The sequence below is a fragment of the Anguilla rostrata genome, chromosome 8 (genome assembly GCF_018555375.3).
Source record: "Anguilla rostrata isolate EN2019 chromosome 8, ASM1855537v3, whole genome shotgun sequence".
NCBI classification, from domain to species: domain Eukaryota; kingdom Metazoa; phylum Chordata; class Actinopteri; order Anguilliformes; family Anguillidae; genus Anguilla; species Anguilla rostrata.
In genome coordinates this window covers 16,220,939-16,248,792 of record NC_057940.1, presented here as the reverse complement: position 1 = coordinate 16,248,792, position 27,854 = coordinate 16,220,939, and the positions used below count along the sequence as shown (strand labels likewise).

Here is a 27,854-nt window from a genome sequence, read left to right as displayed (position 1 = left end):
CCTCTTTTAAACTATGCTAATCGTTCCATTCCACCCATTCACAGGGTTACGGCTTGTGATGAATATGCCTTCTCCCCTTCTCACGAGAAAGCAGAAGGGCTGGCCCCTGTCAGGAGTGAGCAGTTTATAAATATTGTATTTTTTTTATAAAGACATGTCATTAATCTATCAGAGGCAGCCACTTCCAAAACCACACTGTTCCATGTGGTTGTCCTGCTCAAGCAAAATATATGAAGTAAGAGGCGAAGTAAGCCAGCTACAAGAGTTATTGGATGCTTGTGGTTCATCCACTGGTTACACACAGAGGATTGTGCACTGTGAAGAGTCTGTACACAGCTGTGTCCTCTCTATGCTCCTGAGCGTTTGGGGGCGGGGGGGGGGGGCATCTGCCTGCTGGTGTTAAATTTCGACTGAGTCCTCCCCCACCCATGGTCTTAATGCCTGGGAAACAGTGCAGTTTGTGTTTGGGACTTCCCCTGTAGCACATGTCCTCTACATAAGAAACCACAGCTCTCAATAATACTGATACGTGTTTCTGTGTGTGCTTGTGTGCACGTGTGTGTGCATGCATCCATGACTGTGTGTGCATCTCTTCTGCAGCACTCACACAGAAACGTTTTTCTTTTTGCTTGAATGGGAAAGGCATTATCACCTGTGAAAAACGCTCCCTTTTTCTGAAGAAGCTCTTCTTCCTGTGGTCTCAGCTCAGCGAGCGCGATTGGACGCGGCTGCGCTGCCCGCCCGAGGCACGGACCGCCACACTTCCTGCTTCCAAAAGACACACCGCTATAAAGCGGCTATATTTGGACCAGGGGCAGTGAAAAAGGAGAGACTGTCACTCTGAGCTTGTGTGTGCGCGTGTGTGAGTGCGTGCGTGCGTGTATGCGCGTATGCACGTGTACGGTGACTCTCTCACGTACACATGTAAAAAAAGTACACGCTCTCATGTGTGTGTGCACAAGTGTAGAGGAGAGAGTTACTGTACACAAGCACACACACACATACACATGTACTCAAACACTCACTCACACATATGTGCTCACTCACACACACACAGTGACACCTTCTCCTGCGTGTGTGTGTGTGTGTGTGTGTGTGTGTGCATGACACTGTAATTGAGGTCAGGGGTTGTAGGTGGAGTTGTGAAGGAAAACACACACACCACTCTGTTTCCTCTTGGACTTCCTTATTTCTCTGTTTTCATATGCATAAACCTGCTGCTGAAGATAGATATTGGAATAAATCCTAACATCTTGCTAGTTTTAAGCTTTTCTTTCAGACAGTGACATCCCCAGTAAAATCCCATTTATTGAATGAAACATCCTAAAGCGCCTTTGTGATCATATCAGAACACTTCTTTCACCAACTGCACAATATCTGTGGGGATATTTGCATCATAATAAACCAAACTTTCCAGTGAGAAAATACAAATGCCTCTCTCTCTCTGTAAAGAAATGGATTAATGTTATTATTTTTTGCTAACGTTGATTTAAAAAATATATATATACATTTTTACTATCCTTATCACATAGGAATGTAAATGCTTTCATTTTAGATACAGAAGGATATCATTATTAATGGAATGTTTGTTTATGGCCTGCAGGTTATTACACCTTCAGTTTATGTGTGTGTGCTCAGAGAAAACTCGAAAAAAAATACCACAAATTTTGTTTTGTGACATGACCAAAGCAATTCTTCCCAGATGTTAACAGTTTATTTTATAGAACGTATTGTGTTTAAAGCTTATGCTAAATGGCTTTCAGGAATATGTATCTAATTAATCAGTGCCCCAAGGAGTATCTGGGGTGTGCTAAGCACTTTGCACAGACCTCTAGCAACTTCATGTTAAACCTGACAACAATGAATCCAAAGATAGTAACTGCCAAGATCTGCCTTAACAAACAATTCACACCTACGTAACGCTTTCAACTGGTTTCTGGTAAATTACTGTTTTACAAAGACCGGCAATCCAGAATAAATCAGCACAGGAGCACTCCCCGCCCAGTTCCAATCCGTTTGTGGAAAGAATCATGTCATGTGACCTAACTAATACCAACTAACTACTCTGAGGGGATTTGTAATTGGTATCACTTTGTAAATTGGCATGTTCAGTTCGGTATAATTGGATCTTGTTATCACCTGCTCTTTGCACTCCAAAATTCCGCTCCTCAAAATAGATGCCACATCTGATGCAGTCCATAAATACACTGGAGGTACTGTTCCATGCAATTATTAGTGTGTCAAATGGTCCCAGTTTGTCTACTTCAGTGCCCATGTTATCTTTTCTATTATGTGAACAAAGACAATACTTACTGTTGCATTTTAATGAAATACTTAACTGCTATTTTTTGCGGGTGATTTTTATGTGGCATGTAAAATCTGAAACATTGTGTACACAGTGCATTTGTTCAGCATAACACAAAACAAAGGCTGCTGATAAAATGGTAAACATGGGCCTCAACCTGTGGTAGATAGCTCAGGAAGTCTGGAGAAAGAGGAAACACACCAGACCCCACAAACTGAGTCCCATCCCTACTGTGGCCATATTAACAGAGTGACCAGTCCACATGCTTCTGCTGAGAATAAAATAGAGAGCATGGTGTTCGTGGTATTTAAATTAACTGGTGAGCGTTCTTCGCCTTTGATTGCCCATGACTAAAGAGCTGGCGAGCTCGCACATAACGAGGCGGCGGGATCCTACTGGTCTCGTCGTGACTTGAGCATGCACGTTTCCATGGTCACAGGGGCGCGCGAGCCAACCGCAGGTGCCGCCGGCGCTAACATCGATTCTCAATTAGAGACCCTAGAAGAGGGGGTAAGATAATGAAATTCACCCACAGGCTGGGGAGGGTTAACTAAACGCTTCTGCAGTTATTTAGAGCTAACAAAAGGCTGGCTTAGGAGGGCACTGAGCAGCTAAGTGAAAAAAAGGGGTTGGGGGGGGGGTTCCAGTGCCCTCCCCCACCCCATTATTTTACATTCATCAGAGCACAAGGGACCCAAGTACAAGCCCCCACTGTGTAATCGTTAGGAATTTCATTACTGGGGTGGATCAATCACTAATGACAGGTCTGTGCTAAAAAAAAAAAAACACTGAGTGCTTTAGTGGTGGGTTTTGATGATATTTCCGAGAAATTTCATAACAAATTCATAACACTTAATGCACAACAAGCAGTTATTTGACCCCCACCCCCACAAATTCCTCTGTGTGAGGTTTACTCTGATAAAATTTTTACAATGGGCTTTTTTATTTGCCTTACAGATGCTGTCAGCCTGGGGTGCCCTGGAGAGCTTACTTTTATTGGCACCCTCCTGTTACAGCACCGCATGTTGAAGGAATCCGAGCAGGTAAAGGGAACAGGAACAGGCACGGCAGCAGGGTTCCACCGCGGATTTGGATCGGTCGCTTTTTCTGAGTTCCTGTGCCATGATCTGTAGCTCACTGGTGACCCATTTTACTTTTGCATCGGTGTCCACGTCAGCACGAAAGTCTGTCTCATGCTCTGTGATGAGGGAGAACAGGTGAGCATTTCCCAGAATGCAAGACATTCGTTTTGCCACGGTGAAATACTAATCACACTTCAATTTTATGACAGAATGGGGACTTTTTTGCTAAAAGAAGTTTATGCTCAAACTGGTGAAACCAGAGTAAAAGATAAAATAAAACTGAACAGTTAAATCAAACACTTCACAGAAACACTAAGAACAAAGGCTCAAATGAAGAGAAGAAAGGTGTTAGTACTCCCCCAACCTCCACACCCACTTCCACACCCACACACACACATACAAACACATCAAATTGCACACTCACACACACCCACCCGCACATACACATACATACGCACACACACTCACACTCACACACATGCGCATACACACACACACACACTCACACACATACACATACACACACACACACACTCACACACATACGCATACACACACACACACACACTCACACACATGCGCATACACACACGCGTGCACACGGTGCTATCCCCTAACACAGTGTGACCACTGAACCCGTGAGCAGGTTAAAGCCTGTATTTAAGACTACCCAGGAGGAGCTCTGGGAACCTCGGGGGCACATGCGGACCCCAACGGTGAGGCAGCGGGGGGCGACTGCGGAGCCAGCACGCACGGCCCCCCCCCTAGCCCCCCCCAGCCCATCCCCCCGTGCTGACAATGAGAGCGGAGCAGCGGGAGAGGAAGTTCCGGCGCTAATGTGAACGAGGGGGGGGGGGGGCGTGAAGGACGAGCCCGGCGGCCGCAGTCTTCTGCCAGCGTGAGACGGCGCCCCAGCCAGGCCCTGCAGAAAGCCTTCATTAATCACTCCAGCGGGGCCTCTCTCCCAAACGCACAGCCTTACATCCCCTCCACTCAACACCCAAGCACCTGTACACTGCACAAGCTCTGCCCTGTGCCCTGCCTGTGGCTCACTGCTGGTGTACACACTTTACATGAGCCCCGTCTGTACTGTGTACTGTCTGGTGTGTGTGCTCTCTGTACTGTGCACTGTCTGTAATGTGTACTGTCTGGTGTGTGTGCTCTCTGTAATGTGTACTGTCTGGTGTGTGTGCTCTCTGTACTGTGTACTGTCTGTAATGTGTACTGTCTGGTGTGTGCGCTCTCTGTAATGTGCACTGTCTGGTGTGTGCGCTCTCTGTAATGTGTACTGTCTGGTGTGTGCGCTCTCTGTAATGTGCACTGTCTGTAATGAGCCCTGTCTGTAATGTGTACTGTCTGGTGTGTGCGCTCTCTGTAATGTGCACTGTCTGTAATGAGCCCTGTCTGTAATGTGTACTGTCTGGTGTGTGCACTCTCTGCACTGTGCACTGTCTGTAATGAGCCCTGTCTGTAATGTGTACTGTCTGGTGTGTGCACTCTCTGCACTGTGCACTGTCTGTAATGAGCCCTGTCTGTAATGTGTACTGTCTGTGGTTGTAGTGTACACCTCTCGTGCACTGTGCACTGTCTGTAATGAGCCCCGTCTGTAATGTGTACTGTCTGGTGTGTGCACTCTCTGTAATGTGCACTGTCGATAAGGTGCCCTGCTTGTAGTGTGCACTGTCTCTAATGTGCAGTGTCTGTAGTGTGCACTGTTTCTAATGTGTGCACTGTCTCTCATGCGCACTGTCTGTAGTGAACACTGTCTGTCATATACAATGTCTCTAATGTGCAGTGTCTGTAGTGTGCACTATCTCTAATGTGCAGTGTCTGTAGTGTGCACTGTTTCTAAAGTGCACTGTCTCTCATGTGCACTGTCTGTAGTGTGCACTGTCTCTAATGTGCAGTGACTGTAGTGTGCACTGTCCATAATGATTCACTCCATGTTTGTGGAATGAAATCATTTTCAACTTGGGATTTACTGTGCTGCAAAACGAGCTTGTGTGTTTTGTGTACCGGTCAGGGAATACCCTGATTTGAAAGATAGGTAGGCAGATGACGATGAATGCAAATAAACACTTTGCCAAATATTTACACAACAAACGTACAATTAAAGTTCCAATTGGAAAGCTACATTCAATGATAACTGCAAGGCAAGCGTTATTTTCCACAAGCCCGTCCACCTTGATATGTCAGTGTTGACCAAACGAAAAAGCCACACCACAGTAACTGCCTGCATAACAATGACTTTTTACATCAGGATCCTTGTAATTTTACCAAAGAGAACAGCAGGTACATTTTAACAGTATTACACATCAGAAAACCCACTGTGGTCTTTCAATCACAAGTGATATAAACACTGTGATCTTATTACAGTTAAGCTGGATGGGCCCAATTAAAGTCAGATTTACCAAAATAACAGGGCAAGCCAAAGGAAAAAATGAGTCCGTTTCTGAAGTTGTATTGCCTGTTGCATATAGCTCAATTTGGAAGTGCATTGTCTCCAGCGAAACTGGCTAGTGTTAATAATCAGCATTGCTAATGCAGTTGCTAATGTGCTCGATCTACCTGTTTGACAGGTAAGGGGGCATTGTAAACCCAACCCACCCTCTCCATGGCCGCATCACATTTGCTACAGTCCATAGCATGTGCCACCATGACATCACACAGGTCTCATAGGGTAGGTTCCAGGAAATCTGCTCTCAGTAGGCACCAAACAGCCATTTTGGTGGTGCAGCACAGAAGATAACCCTTGTATAGTGGTAGTGATATCCCTTCGGCAAGGTCTGTTTACATCAGCATAAATACAGCAGCTGCCATTATTGGAGGGGAGGGGGGGGGCTGTCTATAGGAGAGCTCACCAAGGTTAAGACCTATATTAAGAAAACCATCTTCCATCTTAGTCTTGGCTTTGTTGAAGTATTTTTACCAGATTCCTAAAAATATGCACTAAACTCTCACAGAAATAGACAGCACGTGTCCTTGTTTGCCATCGTTGTACAACTATTTTCCCCCAAACTAAAATAAATTGTATAATCATATATCTTTTTAAATACATTGTATAACATGCCTGATACAGGACCTAATCAAAATGGAAATAAAGTATATTTTGAAACTATATTGATCTCATATGATCTTTATGCATTGACATATTTTTCCCTAGGGACTCATAAATTTTTTTCCCTGAGGACATATTTTTCCCATTGACATCTGTTCTCCCTAAGGACGAATATGCCATAGGCATCACCTCTGCCGCTCAGTACAGTAGATTTTCCTGAATGTGATTCCATTAAGATCCCCGGGTGCGTTTGCTGATACGCGGTTCCCAGCGCAATGCTATCGCGCTCGGCGGGGTCGCACGAGCGAGTGACGTGAAAAGTGACAAAGTCTGAGCCTCTTTCAATTTCCACAGGAGGGGGAGGATGGGGCGGGGGGGGGTGGTGGCAGGCATTAAATTAAAGGACCCTGGCATATGTAGAGCGTGCCGGTAAGCTTCCTGTTCCGCAGCCCTGTTCATCTCCTCTGGACCGGATCTAATCCCACCCCGACGATTAGAATTTACGGCCGCGGCGATAACTCATCCCTGGCGGAAAGCGAGGGCAGGAGAGAGAGAGAGAGAGAGAGAGAGAGAGAGGGATATAAGCAGGAGGTGAGCGGGCACTCTGAGCATATAAGCCCCTTGTAATGAGAAATATTTGTGTACGATGGAGAGGGTCGGGCTGGGTTGGGGGGGTGGGGGTGGACGGCAGCAGAGGAAAAGGGGGGGGGTGGCGAGGCGACAGCGGTGGGCGAGGCGACAGCGGTGGTTTGCGGCGAGCGTGTGGGTTTTTGAGTTATGTTTCGTCCGCGGCTGCACCTGCGGCGATCACCCCGGATACCTGCCCTTCTCTGATCCGATTCCCAAAAGCAAAGCCCTCTGCGGAGTTCAGGCCCGTAAATCAGCCTGCTCCTGTTCAGCTGTAACTGTTTCTGTGACAAAATGTCCCCTTCTGCTCGCAGGCATGACCTTCTCTCCTCAGCTTCCGTATAGCTTTGCCAAGCTTTAACCGCCGTGGCTCGCTCGACGGTTAACATTTCCAACTCGTGAAAAACTGTGAAACCCATCGGCACACTTTCTGACACCTTCACTGTTTCCACAATTCCTGTTGGATGACAAAATAAAACCCAGGGAAACTGTCTGAATCTGGTTTTTCTGTTTAGATAAATGTGCTACATAATGAGCCAGTAGCAATATGGTTTCCAGGTGCCCTTAACAACAAGGGCACCACAGCCCACCACTGGACCGCCATCTTTGGATGCTTCATGCAACCTCTCTGAAACTGACAGATTTTGTACCTGTGAAGCCACACTCTGAGCTGGCCCCTTCTGAGTCTGGTTCTTTCCAAGGTTTCTTCCTACATATCGTTCAGGGATTTTTTCCTTGCCACTGTCACCTCTGGTTTGCTCTGTGGGGTTTTAGCCCAAACTGTGAAGTGTGTTTTGACAAATTCTTTGTAAAATGCGCTCCATAAATAAAATGTATTGATAGATTGATTGGCGTCGTTGCACACTTGCTTGACATCAAACCACTCGTGTGCAATCACACCAAAGCCACTGGATGTACGCATGGTGATGTATTTTCAATATTCTTGCAATTCAGTCAAGAGATTTGTTTAAATGCATTAAACAACTCAACGTTTAGCTGCAGAATTAACCTACTGTATACACAATGCACAGACAGAAAAAGCAGCTTTATTATTCTACAGTATGTGCTTTGTCCGTCTCATGTTTCTCTCTTAAGTTCGACAGAATTTAGTTATGAGCAGAACTATCACCCTTGATGCGTGTAGCTCTCTTCAGACGACTCTCCTGGTCGATAAATAAGAGCCTGGTTTTCCCATTAGAATGTATTCTGTGGTAGGTCATCCGCAGATCCGGTACACTGACCCACACAGCCACTGGAGCCAGCGACAGAAGCAAGGACTCTCCTCATAAATAGGTGGAGAGAAAGCGCACGTCACTGTCAGTTTGATGAAGGACCCTTTAGACGCAGCCAGCTTCTCGGGGCTAATAAATCTACCCACCTGAGGCTCTCGCAGAAGGGTATTAGTCCTGTAAGCAATGTTATGGATGGGGATTCAATTGATCTGCATCCAACAATAATTGCATCTGAATCTATTCAGGATGAATGTGTTTCATAACCTTTGTAACGAAAGGGGCCCCAGCTGTAAGTCTACAGAGACAATGAAACATGCCACGATGGGGCACAGTGATTTGTGTACAACTGTATGCACTAATCAAGCATGAATCAGTATAGCTGCCAATCATAAGAGCAACAGCTGATGATACATTTATATGAGTTTTTTTTATTTATTAAAAAAGGTTTAATATATTCAAACTGATAGATGAGTAAAAGTACAAATAAAATGGCATGTTAAAAAGGGTAAAATCAAACCAGGTACTTAAAATTGTTGAGAATAATTCATGAGAGTAATTACCCATCTATTACATGATATAACTAATCACATATGATAATTATAGATCTAGTGCAAATTGAGGCCTATTCAGAGGTCTGTTAGTTCTACTGAAGCTGCTATTAGCACAGAGCTTTTATAGCTATTAACACCATTTCACAATAGAAAATGAAATCAAAGCCTGAACAGACTGCTTATCTGAAGACCACAAAACACTGCATTGACGCTATTCAAGCTCAGCGAGTAATTGGTTTTCAACATTGCTCTTATGGACAGAAGATTGAGTTCAACTTGCCCCGTGTTTAAATTGTCCCATACAAAAAAATGTGTGTTTCTCTGTTGTCTTTGTGTTCATATGCATCAAAAGGTCACAACCCGCTTTAGCACACTACTATTTTAATAAATGTTTAGATGTGGGGACTGACAAATACACCACCATTTAATGCTTATTCACACAATTATTGTCTGCCTTATTTCATTTGTAGTGTAAAAATAAAATCTGGATACTTTTTTTGTTGTTGCTTCAAGACCATGTCATATTAGAGAAATAATTTGCTTTAACTAGTATACATTATGATATCAGCAAACAGGACATATTAAGTGTGCTCAAAAAGTACCTTTGAACTGTATTATGTAAGATTAGTGATATCCCAATCATAGTCCAGCTTGTGAGCAATCTGAAGTGATAATCGCTGGTACTTAATGGAGAGGCACTTACCATGATAAAGAGACAATAGAAAATCGCAAAAAGATTTTAATTAGCCTAAAAACCGGCAGCACGGTCACCTAATCCATTCGTGAATAAGGTGTTTTTCTGATATCTTAACATAAAGACGGCAGGCACTTGATGGATAATGGTCCGATTTCTGTCTTTTGCTAAATCTGAACTTCTTCCAAAAGCATTAATAAAGAATCTGCTTTAATCACACCAAATGATTAAATCAACTTGGAGAGCACATATTGTACCTTTTCGGTTCTGTTATAGATAATCATCACCAGACCTCGTGCTGTGATCATCCCATTAAAAAGTACTTTAGGCAGGCCTGAGTGGGGCATGTAGCTGGGCCTCTTCCCAGCCAGAATTTTTTTGGGGTTGCCACAACATTCCTAACGTTCCCAACATTGCCTGCTGTCCAGTTCCCAAATTTCCCTTTTTTAAGTCACAAGGATCGCATTGCAGAAATGGTCTCGGGACATTATTTGATATTTGTTATTCCAGTTAAAAGGGAATTTGAATTGTGGGCAGCCATTGGTATTTATTCATTTTATTTTATATTTATTTTATTTTTTAATAAAAGGAGAGCGGACAGTCCGTCCAGTTTTGGTATTTTCTGCTGTATTCAGACGGGAGGAAAGCAGTGAGGGTAGCAGGCAGAGAAGAGATCTCGGAAGGTGCCACAGGGATTTATCTGTGGTTTGAGAGTCTGCCACCCTATAGACTGCACCATGTGTTGCCATTCATATTCATTTCCTCAGTAAACACAGCAATGTTCAACTAATCTGCCATTTCAATTTGGAACGCTTAAAAAATTTAAGTCATCCATTCTCTTTTTTTTCATGGGTATGATACTAGTAGACCTGGATGCAATACACCTGTATAGTTTTTCTGTGACTTTGACAGAACTTTTTTGGAACATGTTTTAATCATGTTACCTCACTGGTATATTCCCCAACATTTCGTATTAAGCGAGTTACCATTACATTTACATTAGATTACATTTATTTGGCAGATGCTTTTATACAAAGCGATGTACAATAAGTGCATATCGAAGGTCATTATAGCTACAAAACACAGGGCCGACAAGGTACAATATTCACTATGTAATAGTTATTCATAGCCATTAACACATTAAGTCCAGTTCACACAGTAAGCATAGGCTAGGTCAGAAAGTTACCACTGTTTTGTTGTGCAGTTATTATATTATTATACGAGCCCTTATTAATCAAATCCTGATGCTGCCAGTTTCAGTAACCAGGTATTTCTTATCTTATAGACTTCTGTGGCCCATCGCATGTCTGCCTGTGCCACTCGAGACTGCAGAATGGAAAATATGTCAACATGTCATACATCACAGTTATTATGCAGGCGTAGCATTTACTGTGAAACTGCATAGCATATTCTACAACACACACATGAAAATATTAATATGAACATATGAACTTGGCAATAACTGACACAGAGAGTGACTAAAATGACTGCCGCTGAGCTTGTCCCCATCAGTGAGGTGTGTATGACTCTTCGAGTATGACTCACTTTCGCCTGATCGCTTGAATAATCACTTCCTACCTCTTCCCTGGGCACCACCACATATTGCACTACATTTAAGTATGTATTCATTTTTCCAATGAGCTATAAAGCCAGCTGGAGATTATCAAGATCCCAGTGGTTTCATTTCTCTTGCTTCCTTTGTTAATACAGGAAGTCATTTTCTTCTGCTACTAATTTTCCAAAGTAGAAATTACATCCTCTATTATATCAGACAATTTGAGTTCTGTAAATGGTCCAATGTGCATTTTGACCATTAGGGACAAGTGATATATGATGTTACAATGCTGTCAATGACAACAGTAGTTGTTTCTAATTCATGCAGTATTGTAGTATGCAGTATGGTAAGATGTTAAAATTAGTGTGATATCTCAAAGCACTTTATGGTGAAGGAGGGGTGAGGGTACTCAAATCAACCATCACTCGCATCTAATGTGTGTAGCCCCCACATGAGTGATGCACAGCAGCCATTTTGTGCCAGAACGCTCATCACACATCAGCTGAGGTCAGGTGAAGCACATAGGGTCTGGGAGCTGAACATGTCACATTGTACTGAATTATATTCTCCACATCCTGTTCTGCAGGGCCAATTCCATAGAAGTATGAATTTGCAGGGCTGCAAATAAAAGGTATAATTTTTATTTCATGCATTACAATTGCTTTCCTCTTTTTTCTTTGTTATTGTGAATGACTAACTGTGAGTCTGGATTGATAACTGTATACTCGTACACGTTAATAAATCACTTCAAAAGAAGAACATCGAAAGTACAGCATGTTTTTCCAACACAACTATTTGAGGCAGCGTCTACTCAGGCTTACAAGGAAGAGCTTTGGATACTTAAAAATGCAAATATATAAATTCATAAAAGGCAAATTAGGCAGTCATATGACAAGCAGGCTATCCCCACTGACACTCTGCTTTCATTGGAATGATTGCCTTTCTTTTGAAATTCTTCCGTAACTCAAACACAGGGAAACATATTCTACTGACCTACGGCTGGATTCTCCCCTCCATACGAGCAGCCCTTTTGCTTGTTACTCAGAACCATTCACAACCCTGGTCGCTGATTGACATATATAATACACGGCATATGAACACATAATTATGCAGCTTAAAATAATGATACAAAGAAATTTGATGTGGTGAGGAGCCTAATGTCTTGTATAACTTGCTTTACATTTTCTTATTTAATAGTAATCTAGTACTTATCTGTACTGTTATCTTTTTAATAGCTTAACTTTAAATTACATTCTAAAGTGTGTACATAATTTGAAAATTTGACAATAGTTTTTCTTTTTTCTTTGTATTCTGATAGAATTCACTGAGAATCTGCCTCGAATACAGTGTTCAATTGAATGCACATAGCAACCACCTGGCAGCAGATTTATGCAGGTTAATTATGACTGGGTATTTTTCTGCCTGGCAGGAAAACCCTACAGTTGGTCACGTTAAACATGGTCTGGAGTTGAGACACAGATCTCCTTTTTGTTTCCACTGCATGGGTGTAATTTTCCTAGGGAACCCCCAATGTGGCTTCATGGCATGTTATTAAGGAGGAGGGGGAAGTACAGGCTAAAATGCAAAGGAGCTGCTGCACCTCTAGCCTTGCTCTCATTGAGAAAAAAAAAGAAAAGAAAAAAAAACAGAAAACCACAGTGGGATTCTGCTTCCTCATACGGAGAGATTGCGCTTGAATGGCCCCTAGAAAAGCACCAAAGCGTTGCGTTAATGGCCGTTTACGGCCGCACGTGCAGACAACGGCGGGGCTTTCTGTGAACACCTTTTCCTGGTTACGGCCACGGGTCTGTTTGTTCATCTGAGAACAGCCGAGGATCAGACCGTTTTAAAATCCTAACCGCAGCCTTTATAAACCAATCATTGAAGCCCGGTTTTAAGAAACAGCCTCTGAAACGGAATCACAAGAGCTTTAGTTTTCTTGATGTTTGCTCACATATATCTACAAGTAATAAACTGTTAAATATATTAATTATGAGTATATTAACATGTTATGTGTGTGTTCGTGTGTGAACACATTAAATGTAATATATTACTAATATGCTATTTGCTAGTGAGCAAAGATGAAACAGGCAGCAGGGAACAGGTGCATCCCTGGAACCACCATAGTTTGTTTCAACCCCCTACCTCACAAAATTACACCACATTTAAAAATAAAATGAATCAGTCATTTTCTTGAGGGAAGGTAGGCTATTAGGTAGGGCATTCATATCGATTTCTTAATTTATATTACACCCATGTATTTGAAACACTGCAAGAAAAAGATTGTTGAACCCAGGGTCTTCAGGACAGGATTCCATTGCCCCTCTGAGAGCTCTCATGTAAACCGTGAGACGCGTGGCATAAGAGGTGGCGGTGTAGCCTCATGGCGAGGGAACTCGGCTTGCAACTCAAAAACTGAGAGTCTGATTCTCAGATGGAATGCTGCTGTTACACCCACGAGCACGGATTTTATCTGAATCACTTCACTAAAATATCCAGATGTACAAATGGGTATGCTAAAGAATGTAAAACTGTGAGATTCTCTCTTCCTTACAGCATCTGCTAACAGCAGTGCACAAGAGAACATCTGCATGCAGAGTGCATGCTTATCTAATATCAGCTCAAGCTTAATTGACTAGCGAAGCTGCATTCTTTTGGGCTCTTGTATTGCTTCCTTGCCTGTCATTTATCAACTTGCTGAGCCAAAATGTAATCTTAAACAGCGCAAACACGTGCATTTTTACTCAGAAAGAGACAGACCGAAACCGGGAGTTGCATGGAAATGCTAGAAGATCTCTGAACAGAACAGAACCATGCGTACCAGCATCTCATTGGCCAGTGTGTACACATTAATGTTGTAACACTAATTTTACACATGGCTGATAAAAAAGGCTCACACTACTCAGAGTAAGAAAAATTCCAAGACGGAGAGAAAAAACTTGGCTAAAAGGCCAGCTTTTTCCTATATAAATTTATATACAACCTATAAAATATATACAGGAAAGCCTTCATAGACAAGGCAAGACTAATCAAGTAAATTTTATGGTCATTGATGACAAGAAAGCTTCTGCTCTCCACAAGGATGTAATTTGCTTACAATGGTTACGTTTAGCTATAGTTATACATACTGATGGCTACACTTACTGATCTTGTAACGGTTTGGTGTTTTGTCTTCATTTCATCAAAAAACATTGTGAGCAACTTCCAACCAAAACCAGCCAATCCCAACAGCTAAGGTCCAGCCTCAATATCCCTTTACTCGTAAAGCCCAAAAAATCTTCAAGGTTTAAATGTTGTGATGGGTATTGTAACACCAAGCCCAGGTGAAGTCAGCACATGCTGTCAGTACTTCACTGATTTTAAACAATAACTGTGTTCCATTGCGAAAACCAAAACCTCTTGAGAAGTTCAGTCAAGTCACTGATTGACAGCCAATAGCGGCTCCACCCATTTCTGCAGTCATGACATCACATTATCTCATCCCTAACATAAGCTCTTCCACAGGAGCCTCTCTCACCCAACATTCACACGGAAAACCATCAGCACACAAAGTGCTCTCAGCACAGGAAAGAACCTGACCAGGGAGGTCCAGAGGAATTCACAGTGCTATTCAAATGCGTGTGTACAGAGGGGCGTTTCCATGCCCTACCCCCCCCCCCAAAAGGAGGATTTTATTTTGGGGAGGGGATAAAGACCATTTTGACAAAAGCCACTGAGGCTACCAAAATTCAGAAAGTCCTCGATCAGCAGGGAAGCTACCTCAGACATGGAGACACAATGCTGTGCACTCCAAAGGCCAGGGCCACGTCCTCCACAGCGACGGACAGGGTGTCTCTCACCAGCACTATCAGCTATGCTGCTTTTTCCTGGTTTCAGTTAGTGCTGTAAGCTGTCTCTGAGGCAGCCAGCTCATGTAAAACATATGCAACATATATATCAATAGTTACTCTTATAATGAAATTTTCTTATGTGGTGCTTCTGGATAACAGGCATCCACAGAAAATGTTGATACGTTTAATTCACATTCACACGGAGTTCACATTTGCCTTTTATAAGTGAAAGTGAAGGACTATTGTCTCCACTTCATTATCTGTGTTTTTACAATTTAGCAACTGCATGGAGGCCAAATTGGAAGGATGGCAAAGGGCAAAATAACAGTGATGAGACGTATTAAAGAAAATGTTATATTTTATAACATCTGTTAACATAGTTAAAGCCATTAATGGCAGCTTCTTTTTTAAAAGGAAGCAGCATGTAATGAGGCAATAGTTATAGTGATGGAGGAGTCACACCCAGATGGGGTGTACCTTTGGGTACCCCACAGACAAAATCCTATATATAAATACTGTATGTATGCCTGTGGAAGTACAGGTGAATAAATTTCCTTCTGGAAATCAATGACACAGCTCTCTCGGAACTGAAGATAGCGTGTGTTGTTACCACCCTTCTTTTCTCTTCTGTGCGGGTGTGGTGAAATGACTGCAGTGATCTGGGCTGTCACTCACATCCACCCGACCCGCCCAGTATGAATGGTATTATTTCCTATAATCCTCTGGAGCCATTTCCCCCTTATGTGACTTCGGCACGGACAGTGACACTGATGCCCTCTGCAAAGATAATGGGCTCACAATCAGCAGCCAGGCTAACAAATAATAGGCAATGCAAATGAATGGCCAAATGCAAATACCCAGCAATATGGCTGTGATGACATTCAAGCCACAATACTTTTTGGATGTTGCATTACTTCCATGGACTAAAGAGATTGGGCCTGGCTCAATTTCAGCAAAATATATTATTCATGTTTTTATTTTTCATTCATTTATATTTAATTCATTCATATTATATATTCCTTTTTTGTAAAAAAAAAGAAAAAAAAGGACTATTTTGAATTTTCTCTCGATAGACACATTTGTACTGCATGTTCAATGGTGAATTTATTCTGCATTATTTATGATTTCATCATGTTTTTCTTTTCCAGTGAGACAATGAGAAATATATTAAAAATATATGTCCAAAATATATGTATACAATTGAACGTGCCAGGTCATATGTGGGGCAAACACATGGCAGCCAACTTTTGACCACGAGTCACCCAGAACATACATGGGTTCAATCCCACACCGTGGTACCTTCTGAGCTGCGACCCCTTTTCTATCCCCGTCTGAATAAATCAACAACATATATTACATTTCGGCATTTAGCAGGCACTTTTATCCACGGCGACTTGTACAGCGTGTATACTTCTCCACACAATCCATTTATACAGCTGGATATATTTCTGAAGTAAGTCAGGTTAAGTACCTGCTCATGGCCACAACAACAGCATCCTGCCTGGAAACTGAACCGACAACTATAGTCCTCAAAGCATTCTTACACACTGCCAGCTCACTGATTGGCACTGGTTACTGCAAAATCAAGTCATGAAGTGGAAGTAGAGAGTAAGACATTAAATGAAAAGTGTCTATATGCATTAATTTAGGGATTTTTCCAGATGAAATATCGTTGGTCATGGTCAAAGAAAAATAATGATATTCATTAATCAAATTATCCATGTTCAACCAGATCTCGTGTATGCTTCAGATCTCATGTCATGTATTGATGACAGTAAAAAGCTAAATTAACAAGTGGGATTGAACTGTCTAATCCTGTTTGGTTCATGTGGACCACAAACTAAAGCATGCAGAAAAGACTAGTTTCTTCCAGACCCGTGATGAAATTCCTCTAATCTGTCTGCCCAGTAGTGTGGCCTCGTTTCACAGCTGACGATATTAGGACAGGACCAGATACACCCGCCTCGCCCCAGCGCGGGCCGCTGAAAGGTTTAGTTGTCCGTGGGGCTTCGCCGAGGTTCAAAGAGCCCTAATCGCATTAAGAAGAGACACTCCCAGCTCCTAAAACCCACAGTCTCCATTCCCTGAGCTCCGATCAAGGAGGGCAGAAGCATTTAAGACACTTATGTGCTCCTGTCAAATCGGGCGCGGGTCCACCTTTGATCCAGCGGCTCGGCTTTAATCAGAGCCCTTCGGAGAACCGGGCTACGCTATTTATTTACCATAAAGGTGCAGAGACCTGAAGCGCAAAACCTAGGCCTCTTCCTCGTGTGCAAAGTTGGAATGCATGCTGGGAATAAAAGAGAAAAATTAACCCAGCACGCTATGCAGCACTGTAGCCTAAAACGCATGCTACTGTACACAAAGGGCCAGACGCTTACCCCCCCCCCCCCAACCTCTGCCCTCAAACCTACCTCCCACTCATCCTCAAACCCCAGCGGCCATCGATAAGCCTCTTAAGGAAAGACCCCAACAAGCTGTTCAGTGCATTGACAAAAGGAATTTCATTACCATCGAGCAACTCATTATCTTATTGGGAGGGGGGAAAACATTAAGCCGGACGCACCAGCAACAGCTCAACATGTACGCAAGTGTCAGATGAACTCATTCCCCAACAAATCGCATGTTGACTAACAGATAAAAACGAGGGGGGGTTTCATAACGAAGAATGAAGAGGAATAAAATAACAACTCCGAAGCCCGCTCCATTATCCTAATGGCACGAAAGGAACAAAGTGTGATCAGTCAGTTCCTCTCGGCTTAGCGTCGACAACAAGGAGACAGGACACGGAGCGCGCCACGAATCCCTTTGTGCACAGGTGATGAATGGCATCCCTCAACCCTCAGCATGCTGTAAACTGCCAACAGATACCCTCTCATGTGTGACAAATGAGGTGTCTGGAAGGGTACAGGGAGACACGTACACCGAGATTACGCACACATCTCTCACTGACAGCCAGGCTTCCCAGTGAAATATTGAGACGCAGCGTAACACGTTTACATTCGTTCGCGGTGAGTCGGCCTTTGTTGCCAGGGTTTCAAAGAAAAGATTTGTTGGGTGTGTCATTGTGAGCTTTTCCCCGGTAGCGTGTAGCGCCACAATTTCTTCATCTTTTCGTGCAAATACAGCGGACACATGACGGAATTCTGACCTGACAGAAAAGTAGTGATAATTGTATCCTGTCCGACCGAAGCTGACTGCTGCAGTTTGTATAGACAAAGTATATTTGACAACTTCTGGCGATAACAAACTTTGGAAATGAAAAGGAGTTCAAAAGTACACAGACAGGAAAAATCTCTGAAGTATAAGGATTGTTGACTTGCTATTAGTGCTATTAGATTTTGGACGTGCACTCAGGTACTTCACCTACTTGACAGCAGGCCAATGACAATCCTCTCAGTCCTGTGTTAGCTTTCTTTTCTCTTCTTTTTTTATTCTGCAGATGTTTATTTTGAAAATGGTGACCCAGTATCTTCAAATAGAGAGCTAGCACGGGGCCCACACTGATGGACTGGACGTGCGGGACAGCACATTTGCAACCACGAGCGCTTATCTTTCTCAAAGATAGCTCCGTGCATTATTCACCAGCAGGAGAGGAGTTCTTCCCTTCTGCACAATTACACAAGACGGTCTAATTGCCCGGGACGGTGGTTAACCATTAAAGCAGATTTCTGGCACGTTTTTCCTCTGGTGATCGGCTCCATTCCCATTGCGTAATGGTGATAATTACATAAACCAGTTGTAGCTAGACTTGTAGCAAACATGTCAGTGAATGAGGGGGAATAATTACTGGGGTACTGAGACTATGTATACATCACACACATGGATAATATGTCAGAACATATTGCTGTTTAATGATGACTTTGCTAGCTTCTGGGCATTGAGAGCAGACTACATGTTTTTCCCGTGTTGAATGAACAAGCTTCAGCAATTTAACACAGTGTGTCTAAGCTCAAGAGCTTCTCTCGCACCGGTGGGCTGGTCCTTCATTCCAGGACCCCCGGAGTGCCTTAAACAAGTGACAAAACTCTGCCGGCAGATCTTATCGGCACACACCGAGCCATTGTTCGCCAGACAGCACAAAGGTTGCAGCAGACAAAAGGTGGCTCCTATTTAAAAGCTTCTCTCGTTTTCCTTCTGTCCCCAGATCTGCTCGGTCAGCAACTGCCAACGTCCCACATTGGGATGATTAATAGAGCCGCACAATGCAGGGCCCAGATTTTCGCCAAACGAAGTTCTCGTGGCGCGCTCCCCACAATAACATAGCCGTGCCTGCGCATACGTGTCAGACGCTGTTTCTGACACGCATGTGCTCTCTGTGGAGCCCCAGTTTAAAGCCAGGAGTTTTATGGCTCTCTGGCGCTGTTTGCACACACGAGACGTGATTAGATCAGACTGGGAGCGAATTGAATACTCGGACTCCAGGAGGCGATATTATTGTCTGCGGCAGGCTCACACACACGGCGAAGAGCATCCATGTGTGTGATGGTTTCTATGACCTTTTTTGTGTTCAACCGCAGCCAACCAGGTACCACTGACTCCGGTGGATTGTGTGGAGAATGCCAATTCTAGTTGCAATTCTAACAAAATTCTAACAAAAAAAAAAGGAAAAAACTGTCATGGTGCTGATGAAGCTTCCTGCGAATGGAGTTTGTTCCCAGCCATGTGCTCCGAGCACATAAAACACATCTAAAGACGTGCCGCCGATCGTTTGCTCTCCTTCGGGCCCAGTTAGGAGGCCTTTTCTGTTGTGGAAGTGCTTTCTTTCAGCGATTTACTCCTCGCCACAAGCACACAAGTGAGATTTCCCGTGGCTGATAAAAGGACAAAAGACTGAGCTCAATTGAGCATAAAGAGCAGGTAAATTGTTCTTATGCTTCATTAGGCTAGCAGTAGCCTGGGCAATGGGCAGGTTCCTGTTGACTCTGGCCCTGACTAAGCAATGTTATTTTCTGTCTACACTTAATTTCCCTTCATCTGCCGTTGCTTGTCTTTCAAAGTGGCATTCAGACGAAATCAGCGAACCGAATTAGCCAACATGCTCAAGATTTTCAAATGCCAATGAATTATTTAACTCTGTCTTAGAACCCATTGACGACGCTGATAAATCTTTAAACATGTGGCTTAAGATTCCGGTTAATATTTCAAGGCACTTTGAAAGATATTTAATAAATCTCCAGCTCAGCGTATGATGTGTTAAAATAACACTCCTGATTTGAGTCATGAAATATGCAAAATATTGTGAATCAGAGGAGAAAACTATTGGGATAAATGAGGAGTGTGCAGGGGTGAGCTCTTTCTCATTTAGAATGAGAAACTCAATTACTCGGTAAGAAGGAAACAGTAATCTGACTGATATCTCACACTGAGACATGTTTAATCCTTGAAAGGAATATGGATGGAATATGAAATGCCCAATTCAATTCACTCCCAGCTCTTGCTAAGATATTTTTACTAACCACAGGAGTCATCCCAGTTGCCATTAGATAAACTCTAAATATCTGAGTCGGGTCGCAAGTGGGTTGTTATTCCACCCACATATTATTGCAGGATGGAAAATAATGAGGAAAAAAAGAGTCGCATTGTGTTTAAAATGAAGTGTAACTCATTGATTTCAAGGGCAATGTCTACAGAGCACAGAGGGAGATGCTTCTAAGACTAATTTTTACCACAGTGGTGGAAAACAGTATCATTATTTTTGGACGGGAATATATTTGGAATAAAAAGAGAACATACAGTACAGGGGTGTAAACTTCCCCAAAGGCAATCCTGCTGGCAGTACTGAATGGGCACTTTATTTCAGTGCAAAAGTGGATCTTGAACTTGCATAATTTTTCTGTGACTATAAACTACGCAACAACATGTAATTGGCATTGCATTAATGTCAGTGAGCAAGCAGCAATTGGTTGCACTGAATTATGCAAATGAGTGGCACCATTATAAAAACAATTTTGAGTAAAATACTATTTCTCATGCTCAGGAAGGCTGGAACTGAAATGTGTGCCAAATATATAGTCATATATGAATATATTATTCATTCTTCTAAGTGTGGAATACAATTCTTTAAATATTTGGAACAGAAATGTTTGCATTGCAAGGATACACGTGCAGAAAATGTGTATTTGTTGCACAATGTTCACTCATATTTTGTGTGCCTTTTAAAACTTCTGGGGATCTTAAATAACCATTTGGCTTTAAAAACTGTTAATTCGACTGACACTGATGTTTTCATTACAGTGAGACTTATAGTGTCTGACTCTTCGCAAAGTGTCCATGGTGAGCAGTCAGAATACAGTTTACAAAGCTGAAATCTACGAAAGTCCCTCATATGCAGCGGTTTCCATTCTCAGAGCCTGGCCTTCCCTCTAATGACCAAACATTCAGTACAAATCCTAATATATTCTCAACTAAACCTCTGTATTATGCAATGTACTGTATAATACATGTACTTTTCCCCCCACTGTCATAAGATTAAGACTGATCATATATCACATGCTATATTTCTCTCATATGCTTGATAAACGATCCTATGGTATTCCCAGGTTCAATTCAGATTCTTTGCAACTGAGTAAATAAAAAAAAAATGTTAATGTGTTTATATGGGAGTTTCACTATTCTTAGAAATATGCCACAAGTGCCTTCATCATGGTGCATCTTCAGTGTCACTAATCATCATTTAACATGCACACTTGCTTGAGGCTTGCTCGTTTCTGAAGTTTTTTCTAATTTTGTTTTAGAATAATGCTAATAAAGATTTGAAAATAAGCTCTAGAATAACGTTAATGTCAAAGCAAACACTTTACCTGGATTTTACTTTCTTAAGAGCCATCTCAGACAGCTTTTAAGGAAGTTCGAAGGAGAACAGGACCGGTTATCGCAGCTTTGGAAAGTGTGGGCTAGTAATACGCCATTTCTGATAACGGCACAAACCACTTCCCTTTTACTGAAATCGGCTATGGCTGCTGAAAGACAATTTGCAATTTTGTCTTCAGGTCCGCATGCACCAGAGGTGATTTGTTAAGCTAGAGGTCAGACCACGGTCACGCCTGTCCAGGCTAGAGAGGAATGAAGTCTTTGGGAAAGAGTGGCCAAATTGCATTTAAGGTAGAAAAGTGCGGAGCCTTGCTCTGCGCAGGCTGATAAACGCGCGGTCTGCTTCCGCGGTAGTTAGAGAGAGAGTGGCTTCCACTGCATGTTGTTGTTTCGTGCGGGTGCAACAAACCCCGGTCGCGTTGGAAGGGGAACTCGGTTCACATCGTGCCCGACGCCGCTTCCCGGCCGCTCGTCGTTTCCTGGACGCTCGCCGTTTCCTGACAAGCCGTCTCAGTCCTCGTAAAGATAAGCAACTTCCGCAAAGTGACGAAGCACTCACTGTTAACATAAAACACGTGACAGCACGGCGCAGATAGAGTAAACGAACTAATTCTGTCATGTATGATTCGGCCCAGGAGACATAGTAAAATCTTTTTCATGTAGCTATGATGTCCAGACATGAGATTTTCAAAAACATGGTTTTCGTTATACTATCTGATGCTATTATGAATTATGTGGCAGACTGCTGTTCACTCATCAAATGAAATGGGAAAGAATTTCTGATTAGGCAGACTTCAAATGACAGACCATATGAAACAAGAAAACAAATACGAGAACATCTTTGTACTTTTGTTGCATTATTGGACTTATGTAGCGCGCCAAAACAGTGAAAATATTGATATAATGATATTAAATAATGCTTAATACTGAGATTAGTTTCATTCCCAGTTCCAGGTCCTTACAATGTTGACACAATAACTATATACAGAGGGAAATGTTGCTAATGAACTTGAATGTATCTTTATTACCAAGCTGAAAAGCTAACGGCTTTTAGAGGCTGCTAGATCAGCTATTACCACCACTGCCAATTACAAGAATCAGCTCATTCTGTTCAGCTGACTTCCTGTAGCTCCGAAATACAGCTGAGAAGAATTTCCACTCTAGAAAATCCCTGGGTGGAAAAAAGCCCCCGTTTGGAAAAATTAGATGATTGAGCAAAAGGAAACTATTGACAAAATGAATGAAATGTGTGTATATATTACATAAACACCTACAACTTGAGGTGCTACTTACAATTTTTGTAAAAACGGAATCACTAATTTCTCATCTCTGCAAGTTCAGAGTCACACTTTTTAATAAACATACTTTTGTAAAGTACCAGTGCACTCTGGGTTATCGGTGTTCTGTAATTTGGCTTTGGTGTCGCACCCGAATTGAACTTTAGCAGGGCCCAAAGGCCACGACTACAAGGGAGTCACCTCATCCCTGCCGAGCAACAAGCGAGCTCGATCGAAGCCACATCACACACGTATCCTGCATCTTTGTTCTGGATTCTCGGATTTGCAAGTCTAAAGTAAAGACACACCATCTAATTATCACCGTTAGACTCAATCCATCTCCAGCTGCGCAGCCTATAAACAATGCTCCTCTGTTCACCATATTTCTCTCTGAGTTATAACCACTAACTGAATAGCCTTGCCTTGTTCCAGCTTGCAGCTCTGAAATCTGTGTAATCATCTTATTTGTCTTTCTGTAGCTAGTTCCATGTGGTGTTGCTTACTGGTCCTTCTAAGCAGACGTAGTAGTGTCTCATGCCATTTTAGGTTGCTGATCTTTAAATGCACAAGAGACAAAAAAAATTATAATTTAAATTTTTCTGCCACCCAACCACCTCTCTCTTCCTTTATTTTTTTTACATGCTAATTGGCTGGATCCCTCCAAGTGCTGTAAAATATTCATGACTACAGCGCATTGCCAAGAATAATGGGAAACACTCCTGGAGGTTTTGCACCTTGTTAAAAGATGGAGAGAGAGAGAGAGAGAAAGAGAGCGAAGGCAGGGGAGTGAGAGAGGAGAGAGAAACAGGGAGTGAGAGAGGGAGAAAAGGGGAACTAGAGGGAGGGAGAGATTAACAGTGCATATGAAAGTGAGAGAGTGAATAAGAGAAAGACACATATGCCACCAAACAGGCACATCACCCAGTTCTTCCTTCATGTCAGCTGCTGTAGTAGTCACTGGTTCTCAAGGTTAGGGCAGCTGAGTCTGGTTTACAGTGGTCATCCTCACCTTCCTCTCAGGGGGCTGTGTCAAATGTTGAGGCAGTTAGGAGAATTTAACTCATTGTAAACTGTATACTATGGCTAATTTTACCCTCTGTATACTGCATACTGAGGCTGATTAAACACACTGTATACTGCATAGTAAGGCTAATTTAATCTACTGTGTACTGAGACTGACTTGGCCTGCTGTATACTCAGTTAACTCGCTGCACACTGTGCACCAAGCACACTATTCTGTACACTGAGGCTAATTTTACCCACTGTATACTGCATACTGAGGATAATTTAACCCACTGTATACTGCATACTGAAGCTAATTTAACCCATTGTGTACTGTATACTTAGGCTGATCTAACCCACTGTAAATATTGTGAAAATCGGTGAAAACTGTTAAAATATGAAAAAGGAGGAATTTTCTGAAAGACTTTCAATACTTTATATCAGTGCAAAGTAGCATATAGTATGTTCAACATAATCTCAACAATATTTTGCTGTAATAAAAAAATGCAATGCTTGCGAGGTACAAAACCTTGGAATGTGTGTTGAGTGCTTGACTAAGGCTTTGTATATGGCCAACCAAAAACTGCTCCAAAGTTGTTTTTTTTCCAAAATAGCAATTCAGGGTGTTGTACATTAATTTTCTACAACCTAGATGCACTTTTTTATGATTTATGATATGTATTTTAAAGATTTCAAGATAAATTTGATTTATGTCTTTGCTTTATGGAGAACATAAAAACCTCCATATTTCTAGAAGACATTGGAGTCATTGGGTTTTATGTTTTGCAGCTTAGCTGTTTCTTTTGTTTCCTGTGCGATGTGATGTCACTCACCCTCACTTGCTAATAACCGTGGGCAGGCCAGATTCTATCGCACTCAGCCACCATTGGGGAGACGTTATCTGTGACAGTCATATTCACACTGAAGGCTCACTGAGTGGAGGGTCGCTGTCGATGCTGGCAGGCAACCCCCCCCCCCCCCACACACACACACACAATGGCTGGTTAGCAAGAAACTCTGCTTCTCGTTACTGACAGGAAGTATAATGACAGCAACAGCAATGGAATAAATGCTGCAATTATTCTATAGAAACAAGCAGCCGTGCGCATGTAAATTAAGGCTATTAGTACTCATACTTATATAATGATGTATAAATCGGAGGCATATCCTTCACTCATTCAGAGGGGATCACAGAAAAATCAGCATGTTGATAAGAGGATGACCCATCTGGTTAGCCCTTTTTAATACTGGCAAAATTATATGGACATTTTGGATTATTCTTCATTTATTTAAGAATCTTGGAGGTCAAAGATGGACAGTGAGTGCCAGCCGTTCGTGCATATGCATGGGGGCATGCACACACACACACACAAACACACACACGTACTCACACAGGCATGCATGCACACACACACATACAAATGTATATCAAAAAAATGAAAGCCAAACTGGACCTGACTGATAGCTGACAAAATGTCATGTATTAATTAACCAGTTTTCACTTAAATAGAGCAGCTTGTAACGGATCTATCACATTGATTAATATACCCCCTGTCATGTTTATTTTTTGATACTTTTGAAGTTTGTGTTATTTATTTAACAAAATGAATGAATTTGCTGTTATAGACAGATCTCTGAAAATTCTGCAAATGTTAATATTTCTATTCTATGTAGTATAACATTTTGTTTTTTAAAAATTGTTGAAGAATCGCCATAGGAGAAATAATTTATCCAACTAAGTTCTAAACAAACTGTTCACATAGACATTTTAGGATGTTTGCGCTAAAAAACACTGAAGGGGAAAAACTGGTTTCTTTAACTTGTTTGTTTCTGCTTTCAGGGGATCTGAATCCTGAGACAAGACATCCAAAAAACTGCATTTGAACAGTTTAATTTGAATTGTGAAGCCTTAGTCCGGAGAAATACATTTTACCGCAAATATGTATATAAATGATTACTGGATTATGCGAAGCCTCAGTTAAATAGCAAGATCATGCACTGGACTGAAATGCGATTCTAAGTGGGTGGATTACATTTTTTTCTCTTTTTTCTAGCCTGCTAGCTGACAGTCTCCGTTTTTGGCTTCGCTTCCAAGGAGTAGAGCGGTAAAGTGCTCACTCGTTTGCAAATTCACCAAATGCATCTCTGTCGCTAAATTCATAATCTCCTCTTAGTGTTTGCAAAATGAAAGGGTGGCAAAAAAGCTCTCCCATCAAAATATTTAAGGCAATTACAGTGAGCCCGCTCTTATCGTGCGAAAATAGACATCTGCTTAAAAGCAGGGGACATCCACAGCCTGAGGGAAAGGAGACTTTGGCAGCTCCTCACAAAGTGTTCATCTTACAGTGAAGAGCAGGGGGGGGGGTCAGTCTGCTTAATCAGAAGGGGTTGGAGTATTGGAGGGAGGTTATGAGAGCCTGACATGATCATATGCCCCCTTATTAATGATACTTTCTTATGGGCGTGCGGTTAATGCATAGTCGATACAGTAATGGCGTATGCTGTCAAGTGCCAAAGATAGACAGGCTTGCGTCACTCAAAATTACTGCCAGCTCTGTGTGCTCATACTTTTTATTGATTTTCAGAATGGGTCTTGTGAAGAAACGCTTGTCCAATTAGCAATCCAGGAGAAAGAAAAACAAGTGTCTTTAGACTGAGGGTTCAAGGCCATTATAACAGCAAGACAGGGGTTTTGGCAGAAACATTCCCTGTCTTGTAGATGACTGTGCTCATTTCAAAAACCAGAGCTGCTTTTGGTGGCACTTCATAATCCATCTGTGGGTGTAGGTGGATGTAGCTCACTGTTGATCATATCCATATTGGTAAGAGGGCTGGAAGCTGGCTTGTGATGTATGATCAGGGGGTGGGTTCAAAAATGTTGTTCCAAATTCAGGCCTTAATGTCAACTGGAGCAACATTTATCCCTTTAACAAACCAACTGTAATATTACTTACTGATTATCTGATAAAAGTGTACCCATCTGCATGCCTTTCTGATGGCCCATGATAACTGTACCTTTGTCGTTCATATCTCTTAAGTACTACATTAATTCAGTTTTAATTCAGTTTCCTAAGCAAGGCTCTTGCTCTAAACCTGCTTTTTGTTTTTTTGTTTCTCAGCCTGGCAGATAAAGACACCCAAAAACAGTCCAGTAAGGTCAGCGCAGTTCTCTACGCCATGTGGTACAGGGGATGCCCGCCGTCTGTCAGCCAGCCTGCGTATCCTGTCAAAACCTCTGAGATGATGGTTTTTTTGTGACAAGGCAGAGGCACTGGCAGCATTCCCGGTCAGCAAAAAAAAACAAAAAAAAGCCCTTTTAGCCCCACCGCCTCACACAGAGAGCGCGCACAACCGCGCCGTGACCCAAATAAACGAAGGGAACAGGCGCTCGGGCGAGCGTCCGACGCCGCTGACCTACATACAGAACAAACAGCGGAGACGGCGCTCTCCAATCAATATGGCAGCCGTGCTGCGGACGAGCGCTGCGTACTGCTGTTTGCCTCGTGGCCGACCCACGCCGTCGCCTGATGAAATCTCCTGGAGGCCCCGCTATTTCTCTGCCCGTCTCTGCTCGATTGTTTGCTTGGATCAAACAGCACGTTCCCGCTGTTCTCTCTGGCCACCTGTGCATTCGGTCTGCTGGTGAGCTAATGGGAATTAATACAAATCAGGTGCCTGTATGCTGTAGGATTAAAGTATGAAGCATCCACAGATATCGCTGCCATTCCACCCAGCCCTTTGATCTATTATTAATCAGGAGAGATCCTTAATTACATCAGGGAGAGCAAATAATCATGCCTTTCACCTGTTTAAATTAAATCACAGCGG

The 27,854-nt window shown here is 42.5% G+C and overlaps 1 long non-coding RNA gene across 1 annotated transcript; it reads right to left on the bottom strand.

The window, feature by feature from the left end:
• Window positions 1-623: 623 nt before the first annotated feature.
• Window positions 624-22,404, bottom strand: LOC135260950 (uncharacterized). Its single transcript, XR_010331787.1, has 3 exons — window positions 22,157-22,404; window positions 3,297-3,503; window positions 624-2,803 (listed from the first exon to the last, which is right to left on the bottom strand). It is a non-coding gene; the product is annotated as an uncharacterized LOC135260950 (long non-coding RNA).
• Window positions 22,405-27,854: the final 5,450 nt, after the last annotated feature.